The sequence below is a fragment of the Neovison vison genome, chromosome 7 (assembly GCF_020171115.1).
Source record: "Neovison vison isolate M4711 chromosome 7, ASM_NN_V1, whole genome shotgun sequence".
NCBI classification, from domain to species: domain Eukaryota; kingdom Metazoa; phylum Chordata; class Mammalia; order Carnivora; family Mustelidae; genus Neogale; species Neogale vison.
This window is the reverse complement of record NC_058097.1, coordinates 26,426,126-26,435,562: the sequence shown is the minus strand read 5'-3', so window position 1 is coordinate 26,435,562 and position 9,437 is coordinate 26,426,126.

Below are 9,437 nucleotides of genomic sequence, written 5' to 3'. Positions count from 1 at the left end.
ATTCTATACTTGTCTATCTCCTCTCCCTTAAAAAAAAAAAAAAGATTTTATTTATTTTAGAGAGACAGTGAGAGCTTGCACGTGTATGAGCAGGGGTGGGGTGGAGAGGGGGTAGACTCCCTGCTGAGCAGGGAGCTTGAGGGGGGCAGTGGGGAGGGGAGGCCTCAATCCCAGGACCCCAGGATCATGACCTGAGCTCAAGGCAGACGCTTAGCATACTGAGCCACCTGGGCACCCCTTTTCTAACCCTTTCTTTTGTTGTCTGGCAACTCTTTATTTATTTTTTAAAGATTTTATTTATTTTAGAGGGAGCATGAGCCGGGGCAGGGCTGGGACTGAGAAAAAGGGAGAGTCTAATTAGAATTAAAATTAAAATTAAAGGGGCGCCTGGGTGGCTCAGTGGGTTAAAGCCTCTGCCTTCAGCTCAGGTCGTGATCCCAGGGTCCTGGGATTGAGCCCCGCATTGGGCTCTCTGCTCAGCGGGGGGCCCGCTTACTCCTCTCTCTCTGTCTCTGTCTGCCTCTCTGCCTACTTGTGATCTCTGTCTGTCAAATAAATAAATAAAATTAAAAAAAAATAAAATTAAAATTTAATTAATTAAAATTAGAGTCTAATTTTTTCAAGTAGACTTCCTGCTGAGGGCGGAGCCCCATGAAGCTTGATGCGGGGCTCTATCCAGGAACCCTGAGATCACCACCCGAGCCGAAGTCAGATGCTCAACCAAACGAGCCAGCAAGATGCCTCGACAACGCTATTGTCAAGGACCATTGGCATGGGAGTCTGGGGTGTGTACATTTTACCCTTCAGATGAACCCCATGAGTGTTGACTGGGGACCCCCTCTGTCCACCAAACAAGCCCCCATATTCAGGATGACTCAGCGCCATGCTCCTCCCCCGGGCTCCCTTTTCCAGCCATCTACGAAAGACTGGCGGAACGTGAGCCGACTTCCCAGCAACCACAACAGAGGCTGAAAGGCTGGAAAGATCTCTGAAAAGTAGTAAGGGCAAGTGAATGTCCACTCAGAATGGGGACCAGCAAAAGTGCCTTTCAAGAACCAAAACAAAAAGAAAAGAAAAAGAAAACCACATTTATTTTTACAATCACAGATAACCAGAAGTGAGGGAGCCACCAAAGACACTTCCCAAGGATGTGTTTCGAGAAGGAAAAGAACTCCAGAAAGTCAGCCCGAGAGGCAGGAAGGGATGGGGAACCTAGAGAATGGTAAATGTAGGTAACACCTACATTTGAAAATCATCTGTATAAAAGAATAATGACTTATTTCTGATGTTGAGGAAAAACAGGTCTGAAATGTTGGACAGTAATAGTATATGCGTGTGGGAGACCAAGACTTACGTGTTCTAAACATTCCTCCCTTGCACTTGGGGAGTGGGTAAATATATTGTTGAACATTAGACATTGTTAATTAAATGTGAGCGGTCGAAATTAAAAGACAACAACTAAAAAATCCCCCTGGAATATATACATTTCATTTCAATAGAGAGGAAAAGATAGGACAGGAAAATAAACACATAAAAAGCTTTTTAAAAGGTTAAGGAAGGAGGGGCGCCTGGGTGGCTCAGTGGATTAAGCCTCTGCCTTCAGCTCAGGTCATGATCTCAGGATCCTGGGATCTTGCCCCACATCGGGCTCTCTGCTCAGCAGGGAGCCTGCTTCCTCCTCTCTCTCTGCCTGCCTCTCTGCCTACTTGTGATCGATCTCTCTCTCTCTCTATGTCAAATAAATAAATAAAATCTTTTTAAAAAAAGGTTAAGGAAGGAGAAAAAAGAAACAGAACAGGACTAGGGGCGCTTGGCTGGCTCAGTTGATGGAGTATGTGACTCTTGATTTCAGGGTTGTGAGTTCAAGCCCCGCATTGGGGGTGGAGCACACTTAAAAAACAAAGAAAGAGGGGTTCCTTGATTGCACAGTCGGTTAAGGGTCGCTCAGTTTCGGCTCAGGTCATGATCTCAGGGGTTGGGAGATTGAGCCCCACATTGGACTCCAAGCTCAGCAGGGATACTTCTTGAAGATTTTCTCCCTCTGACCCTCCCTGCACTTGTTCTCTCTCTCTCTCTCTCTCTCTCTCAAATAAATAAATAAATAAATAAAAATTTAAACAAACAAATAGCAGTGCTAACAGCAAAGGATAAACAGCTCAGGAGAAAAATGGGCAAAAACCATTCATGAACCAGAATTACATGAATGATAAAATCACTATGGTCACAAAACACGGCAAGATACTTACACTCTCTGGGGAGCAGGGACCTGGAAACCAGGACCACAGTGAGATGTTCCTTTCTCCCCCATATGATTGGCAAATGTCTGATGTCGGATGCTATTAAGTGTTGTCGAGGAGATAAGCCAACATGAGTTCTCCTAACTGCTGGCAGGAGTGTGAATTGGCTCCGGCGGCGTGGAGAGACAGTCCTCATGGCTGGCACACCTGTGTTCTAGTCATTCTGCCCCCAGGATTCTAAGAGGAAGCCTTCTCACAGGTGCACCTAGAGACCCGTGAGACCTGATCCCTCCCATCAGCCCCCAAAGTAACACCTAGAACCATCCCCATTTTACAGGTGAGACTTCACTTTCTCACCTCGGGATGGTTCTAGGTGTTACTTCCGGGCCTGACGGGAGGGATCGGGGAGAGAAGGCTGCAGGTGTCCCGGCCTACCGCCTGCATGATTAGCAATGCGCGTGGGCTGTTATTTTGTCACGTGTCCACGGACGTCCTCGGCAGCTCTCTCCAGGCCATCTCTAACAGGACTTGGCCAGTGGTAGGCCCTCCAGAGTGAGTGAATGCCTGGTCTGGCACCGAACGCACTGCAGGTTCTGCGGACCGTGTCTAAGAACATTTTGATGGGAGCCTCAGCCTAGGAGCTAGGAGGTCAGAGTCCAGGGTGAGAGTGAAAGTGGGCTCCCCAGGGACTGGTCCCTGCCAGTGTGGCCAAGACCTGCTCCTGGGGTGGTCATTCTTATGGTGACCACCAGGGGTCAGGGTTGGCCCAGTCTGACTTTCTGCCTAGTTGAAGCACCCCAGGGTGGCCTGCAGAGGGCAGCAGGGACACCCCCCCCCCCCCCCCCCCCCCCGCCTTCCTGCCAGCAGCAAGGTGGGGCTGTTACCAAAAAGAATGTATTTGAAGCCCTGACTTTCTTGGCTTTCTATCTCTGTTAAAGAAGAGAATTGGTAAGTCTGTCTATCCATCTGTGGGTCTGTCTACCGTTCTTTCACCCACCCATCCTTTGTCCCTTTGTCCACTCGTCTGTTCATTCATCCATTTTTCCTTTATCTTCCATTTGTTCATCTATCCGTTTATCTGCCCCCTTCATCCAGCCACCCACCTATCCTTCGTCCGTTTATCTGTCTGTCTACCTGTCCATCCTAGTGTCTGCCCATCTGTCTGTCCTGCTTTTATTCAGACATTTGCCCATCCATCCATCCATCCATCCAACCAGCATCTGTCCATCTACCCTCTGTCTATCCCGTGTGCACTGAGAGCCCCTGTTGAGCCAGGCCTTGCTCAGTCCTGGGGTACCCCATAAAGAGAGGAGGTGCGGTTCCTGCTCCCACCCCAAGCTCACTGTTTGGTGGGTCAGAAGTTACACCAGGCAGTGATCAAATAGCGAGATGTGTGTGGAGAGACTTGGGGGGAGCGAGCAAAAACCTCACATTTCATTATTAATTTTTTCATCAAGTTAGACTCTAAGGCTCCATCCCCTGCATGGGAAGGATACTCCTTTGTCATTTGTGCAGGAAGCCCTTGAATTAAACAAAAATCTTGGAGGTTTATATTGTTCCCGAAGGAAAATAGGGGAAGACATCTGGTTCACCTTCAGCCCCTCATGGCGCTCTCTCCCTGCCTCTCCCCCAGCTTCCTGGCTCTGGGGAAGCTTTGCTGACCTGAGCCTGAGAAGCTGCCTCTCAGAGGCACCCCAGACCTTCCATGCAGCTGTTGCCAGCGGTGGGAGCCTCTGGGTTCAGGTAAGTCTTAGCTTCATTCCCTCATATCAGGGGTCTGAGCTGCAGGAACACCGGCCTCCCCAGAGCCCAGAGCCCAGAGCCTGGAACCGGTGGGCTTGGCTGCTTCCTTAGGCCAGGGTTGCTGGGGGCAGGGTGAGGGGTTTAACCCAGCCAGACAGGGAGGCTTTTTGTGAAAGGGGATTTCTAGCTGGGACCTCAGTGTGAGACAGGGGAAGGGGAGACGTGTTTTGAGCAAAGGCTTAGGGTTGAGGGGTGAAAAGGAAAGAGAGGGAGAGAGAGAGAGAGAGAGGCAGGTAGGTTTGGCAGGTAAGGTGGTGGTGGGAGGGGCAGGAGGGAAACCAGAGGGAGGAGAGAGGTTGGTCATGGAGCTTGGGCAGTAGGGAGATATTGAAGGTCTTTGACCAGGAGAGTTCCTGATCCAGATGGTGTTTCAAAAGGGTCACTTCAAAAGGGTGGAGACAGGTTGGAAGGACATTAGGGGAGGAGTAGCTGTCTCTGGTTCGTCCTTGGGTGGACCCGAGGTGATGTTGGGCCTCCCCACCCCTAGTCGTGCTAATGTAGGAACGGAGTGAGGGGCGAGGCTCTGAGAGGGGTAGGGAGGTGGACCCCCAGGGTGGAAAGCCTGATGGATTGGGTTTGGGAGTTGGGGTTGGGAGTCATCAAAGCTGCTCTCTCAGGGTCCTGGATCCTTGGAGCATCCAGTCCGTAACCGGGGCGGGGAGCCCGGAAAGGCAGAACAGGTGGCGTGTGGGAGCCGTCTTACTGATCTAGTTACTTGTATTCAAACATTGAAACAATATTGTGAACATAGAGAATACACAGGATATACACACAATTTAACAAAAAGTATAAAGCAGGGGTGCCTGGGTAGCTCAGTGGGTTAAGCCTCTGCCTTCAGCTCAGGTCATGATCTCAGGGTCCTGGGATAGGGGAGCCCCACATTGGGCTCTCTGCTCGGCGGGGAGCCTGCTTCTCCCCCCCCCACCATGCCTGCCTCTCTGCCTACTTGTGATCTCTGTCAAATAAATAAATAAAATCTTTAAGAAAACCTCCCCAAAGCCCGATAAAGCATCTCCCCATGTAACCTCCCCACCGGAACCTCCTGGCACGGTCCCCTCTCTCTGTGACGCCCCTCCCTGCACCAGAGAGAGAAACATCCTGACATTCAGAAGAATCACTTCCTCACATTGACTCTTACTTTGACCACCAGGATCTGCATCTCTAAACAACGGGGCTTGGGTTTCGCCTGTTTGGCAAGTCTATGGAAATGAAATCCTACATTCCTTCCATTCAAACATTGTAGTTGCAGGCTCTGTGTGTAGGTCGAAGTTGTGCACATTCATGGCATGGCTGCATGCTATTCCAGTAGGGGGAGCAATGCTATTCCAGTAGGGTGAACATTACAAGCCGGGAGCCCAGCCTCCTGCTGGGGGATGTCTGGGATGTTTGCAGGTCGGCTGTTGCAATCAACGCACGGATATTCTTCCCTGCAGCTGGTGTGCACAGATATACACATTTTCCTCTTCGTATATGTATTGGTTGGACTTCTTTCTTTCTTCTTCTTCTTTTTTAAAGTGTTTCTTAAGATCTGTTGCCTGTTTTCTACTGGGTTGTTTGTATTTGTAGCAGACGCCTATGGTGTCAGTGTTGCTCTGATTTTGATTGCTCTGTGGTGAACACGGCTGCCACTGTCCGAGGGCCAGCCTTCCCAGGTTCTACCTTCTCCGGGATTGTGGAAAAGACTGGAATGGTGGGATGATTGTTGATGGGGAGGTACCCCATCCAGTTTTCCAACCTTCACAGACACAGCTCTGACGCTCCCCAGAGGTCATGGAGCTCCCATTGCCTTCAGCAACGACCTGATGATGTCCTCATATTGGAGTGTCTGCCCACCCTGTCTCACTCACCCCAATCCTCCCTCCTGCCTCTGGAATCATCTTCTGGATACTCTGTTACACCCAACCCTTGTCTCTGTCTTCTCTTTTTCTTATTGATTTGTAGGAGATATTTATATATTCTGGATACTACTCTGTTGTCAGTTACATTATTGCAAATATATTCTCCCAGTCTCTGATGTGTCTTTTACTTTTTTCCCCCTGTAGTCTTTTGATTAACTGAAATTCATCAGAGATTAATGGATTATAGTGGATTAAACTTTTACTCTATAGTTCGTGCTCTTTGTGTTTAAGACCTGCCTCCCAGCTTCAAAGACAGGAAGACATCCTTCTATATTATTGTCCAGCAGGTTCATGACTGTAATTCACCTGCAGTTGATTTTCATGACCCGTTACGTGTTAGGGTCAAATTTCGTGTTTTCCCCTGTATGGATAACCAACTGTCCTAGCTCTGTTTACTGAAAAGTCAACTCTTTCCACGATACTCTGAAATGTAACGTCTGTCATAAGCCAGGCAGCCACATATGTGCAGGACTGTGAGGGTGTGCTCTAGTCTGTTTCTTCTTGTCCCATTATGTTTTAGAATTTTATCTAAAATTTGCACATTTCTGGTTGGATTTATTTCTAGATACTTGATGTATTTTGAACTACTATAAATGGAGGTTGTATTAGCTATCTATTGACATGTAACAAATCACCCCAAAATGCAGTGGCTAAAACAAGAAACATTTATTCACTCCAGTTTCTGTGGGTCAGGCGCCTAGTTGGATGGCTCTGGCTTAAGGTCTTTTATGACATTGTGGTTAAGTTGACGGTTAGGTTGGTCCAGTCTGAAGGCTTGACTTGTGCAGGAGACCCACAGGGTTGCCTCGCACGTGGCATCTGGCTTCCCCAGGACGGGTGATCTGAGAACACCCAAAATAGAATCTATAGTCTTTTAATAACTTGATACCAGAAGTGACATCTCGTGACTTCTGCCATATTCTATTCATTAGAAGTGAGTTACCAAATACAGCCCATAGAAATGGAGGGGACAGCATAAGGGCTTGACTTCCAGGAAGTGAGGCTCATTTAGGGCCATTCGACAGTGAGTAACTCTTATTACAGTGATCTTCAACAATTTTGATTTTCTGGGTACTTGGCTGGCCCAGTTGATGGAGTGTGCATGATCTCAGGGTCATAAGTTTGAGCCCCACGTTGGGTGCAAAGATTAACTTAAAAATTAAATCTTAAAAATAAAATAAAATAAAAAATTTTCTTTCTTTCTTTTTTTTTTTAGATTTTATGTATTTATTTTTAGAGAGAGAGAAAGAGGGAGAGCAAGCAGAAGGAGGGGCAGAGGGAGAGAGAGAATCTTAAGTAGGCTCCACACTCAGCCTGGATCCCTAAGCGGGGCTTGATCTCATGACCCTGAGATCATGACCTAAGCCAAAATCAAGACTTGGATGTATAAGAACCACCCAGGAGGCCCCCAAATTTTGATCTTTCTTTCTTCCAAAAGATTTTATTTATTTATTTGAGAGAGAGAGAGATACATTGAGAGAGGGAACACAAGCAAGAGGTGTGAAGAGGGAGAAGTAGACTTCTGCTGAGCAGGGAACCTGATGCGGGGCTTCATCCCAGGACCCTGGGATCATGACGTGAGCCCAAGGCAGACGCTTAATGACTAAGCCACCCAGGTGCCCCCACATTTTGATTTTCTAATTGTGGCTGCTATATGGTGTTGCCTAATGATGTTTTCATACTATTTTCTGTATCCAGAAATCTTACTAAACATTCTTATCAATTCTAATAGCTTATCTGTAGATTTTTAAATAAATCATTTTATAAATGAAGTCTATTTTTTTCTTTCTAATCTTTGTATGTTTAATTTTTTTTTTTATTGTACAGGTTAGTTCTTAAAGAACAATATCAGAGAGCTATAATGACAGTGGTCTTCCTTATTTAGCTACCAAAGGGATATTTTTACAGTTTCACCTTAAAGTGTAACATTTGCTGTTAAAGCTTTATCAGATTTAGTGAGTTCATTTCTATTTTTCATTTGCTAAAGTGTTTTTTATTAAATCATTTAATGAGTATTGAATGTTGTCAAGCATCTCTTTTGCATATATTGCTATGATCATTAGAATTTTTGCCTTTGGTCTATTAAGGTGAAATACGTTATATATTTTTTTCAAATGGTGAATCTACCTTGCATTGGTTAAATCTAACTTGATCATTATATTACCCTTTTATATGTTACTGGATTTAGGTTTTGTTTTGTTTTTTTTTTTTTTTTTGAGAGAGAGTGCTTGCCTGCAAACGGGGTGTTGGGGAGGGGCAGAGGGCGAGGCAGAGAGAGAGAATCTTCAGCAGGCTCCACGCTTAACCCTGGGCTAGAGGTTTGATCTCACGACCCTGAGATTATGACCTGAGCGGAAATCAAGAGTCCGATGCTTAACTGGCTGGGCTACCCAGGTGCTCCTATATTTAGTTTGTTAATATTTTATTTAGGATTTTTGCATCTACATTCTTGAGGGAGAATGGCCTATAATTTTCTTTCTCAGGCTGCCTGGTGAGGTTTTGGTGTTAAGATGAAGCTAGCCTCAGGGTGCTTGGGTGACTCAGTCATTAAGCATCTGCTTTCCGCTCAGACCATGACCGCAGGGTCCAGGGATCAAGCCCCTCATTGGGGGGGGGTGTCTCTGCTCAGTGGGGAGCCTGCTTCTCCCTCTCCGACTCTCCCTGCTTATGTTCCCTCTCTCACGGTGTCTCTGTCAAATAAATGGGTAGAATCTTTAGAAAAAAAAAAAAGATGATGCTAGCCTCATAAAAAGAGTTTGAGCCAGCGTGAAATAATTTTTTCTTTCTGGAATGTTGCCAGTGAAGCTTTTTGGTCATGTGTTTACCCTGTGGGAGAATTTTTTTTTTTAACCATAGATACAAGTTATACAACGTATAGGATCGTTCAAGATTTCTGTATATATTTTAGTCTGTTTAGGTAAGCAACGTTTTTCTAGGACTTTTATATATTGATGTCCTCCTTAATTACACTGGGTTCAGGGATACATTATCTGAATGATTTAAAATCTTGGAAATTCATCGAGATTTGCTTTATGGCCTAGAATATGAGCCATGATTGTACACGTTCTCGATGTGCTTGAAATGGGTATTTTTGTAATTGCTGTGTGCAGTGTTCTATTTCTGCTCATTAAATCTGCTGTATTAACAGAGTTATTTAAATCTGCAGAATCTTCATCTCCTTTCCCTATCAAATTGAAAAATGGGCCTGCTCATTCCCATATGACCCATGGATGGGCCCTGGGTTTTTAGCAGATAGATGCTATGAAATCCCTTTTCCTCTGCCCGTCCTCAGGGAGGTGCGGAAGTGAAGCCTGACTCCCCAGCTCCTGGGACATCAATCAGTCACCTCTCCCATGTCCACGTGTCCTGCAGAGAGCTGCCCGGAGGATCTCCTGCCTCCTTTTCCATGCAGAGTTCATGAAATGGGGGCAATAGGGTAGGAGGGTTAGGAACTCGGACTCTGAAGCCCGGGTGGTCAGTGGAGATTCCGGGCCCCATG